Genomic DNA, 2,015 nt, shown 5'->3' with positions numbered 1-2,015 from the left:
TTTTCCTGAAGATCAGAAGGACATCGATGCTTCCTCTAAAGTCGAGGAAGTTACCATCAATAGATGTTTGACAGTAAAGACATCTGGAGAAACTGCTGCTTTGGAAAGCATCTGTCTTCCTGATAACAAAATGGAGCTGGAATTTGAAACCTTCTCTGGGGACACAGAAATTAAAAGTCACACAGACCACTGTGAGAACCTGGACACTAAAGATAAGGATGATGTTGTGCCACATTTTGATGAAGTGTCTGAGCTTTCTTCATCAGAAGAATGGTCTTCAGATGAAGAAAGCTCTGAAGATGATACTGAATTTGACCCTGACTATAACGACAGCATTTATGCTAAGAACATTGATGCTTCCTCTAAGGATGAGGAAGTTGGTTCTGGAAGCCCAAATGCTGAGGATATGTGGACAGAATTTGGAGAAGTATATAAGTTTTCTTCATCAGAGGAATCGTCTTCTGAAGAAGAAAACTCAGAAGACGGAAATCAAAGCAAAGCATAATTAATTTGACTGTTGTCAGAAGGTTTGTGGCTCAGCATCCTGAGGAGATTTCTGAACTTTTTTCAGCGACACCATTGTTTGCGAGATGCTTCTTCACAGCAATGTGCCATCCAGGAAGAGACTTTCCTCCACATGAAGTCTTTGCTGTTCAGAACGAAATCATTGATATTCTGAAAATTAAGGATGTAAAAGATCAGGACAGGCCAGGAGTCCTTTTGTTTTACATGTTGCACTATCTGGCGGAGTGTGGCATCTACACAAACACTAAATTATATACAACTGACTACTGTGAACATTGTCAGAAGTGTTCACAAATTATTCGTGACCTTGGTCCTGTCGTTCCTCTGCCAAGGGAACAAGAAAATGACACTACATCAACTCTTCTGGAGGATTATTGGAGTGGAATTTCAGAATGTTGCGACACCTGCAAGTCAAACAAAAAGAGGGATTGCTTTTTTAATGACACTGATGTGATGACCCTGATACTGCCATGGCCGGACAGTCCAGATGATAGACATCCTGTGATACCTGACCCAGCCCTGGAAGTTCCTGTGAAAAATGGAACTCAGTTATATCATCTGTCCTCCGTCATTTGCTGGAGACATTCAACTGCTTCTGACACCAGCAACTTTTATACATATCTGATGTGTGGAGAACTGGTGTTTAAGGCGGAGGATGAGCGGATATCACTGGAAACGATCGACTGTGCAGCTGACGTTTGCAGCAATGGGTACATCTATGTCTATGAAAAAGCCACAGAAGGACATAATGAATACAGTGTAGGGCTCAAAGTCTGAAAAACAAAACAAAACAAGGGTGGGTGGAGGGGCGCAGGACGGGGGGCCAGAGTCCAAATAACAACAAAAAACAACCCAACAGCGTGGGCGGAGACACACGAAGGAGCCAAAAGTCCAAAAACAACAGAAAACAACCCATCGGGGTTGGCGGAGGCACAGGAGATGAAACCCGCGGGGAACGTCCGGCGGGCGTCCGTCGCGTGGGAGGTCTGGCAGGCGTCCGCGGCACTGGAGGCGGAACCCACAGGAGAGGTCCGGAGGACGTCCGTGGCACTGGGGACGGGAACCAGGAGGTGCGGTGTAAAGACAGAGACAGCACGATGACACCAAATGAGACGAGGACCTGACAAGGGTGGGTGGAGGGGCGCAGGACGAGGGGCCAGAGTCCAAATAACAGCAAAAACCAACCCAGCAGGGTGGGCGGAGACACAGGAAGGAGCCAAATGTGGGTCCAGCGGGCAACGTCGGTGCTGGGGCCGGGCCCCTAGAGGCTGGTCCGGAGGTCAACGTCGGCACAGAGGCCAGGCTGTGGGAGGCGGGTCTGCCAGGCGACGTCGGCGCAGGGACCGGGCCACAGGAGGCGGCGACAAGGAGTCTCTGGGAGAATCTGGAGGAGCACTAGGAGGCTGGTTCTCGGGAGGAGCACTAGGGGGTGACGAGGAAACATTGGGAACACTAGGGAGCTTGAAGGAGACGCTAGGGAGCTCGGAGGG

This window comes from Xiphophorus couchianus, chromosome 6 (genome assembly GCF_001444195.1).
Source record: "Xiphophorus couchianus chromosome 6, X_couchianus-1.0, whole genome shotgun sequence".
Classification (NCBI taxonomy): Eukaryota; Metazoa; Chordata; class Actinopteri; order Cyprinodontiformes; family Poeciliidae; genus Xiphophorus; species Xiphophorus couchianus.
Note: the sequence above shows the minus strand (reverse complement) of the source record.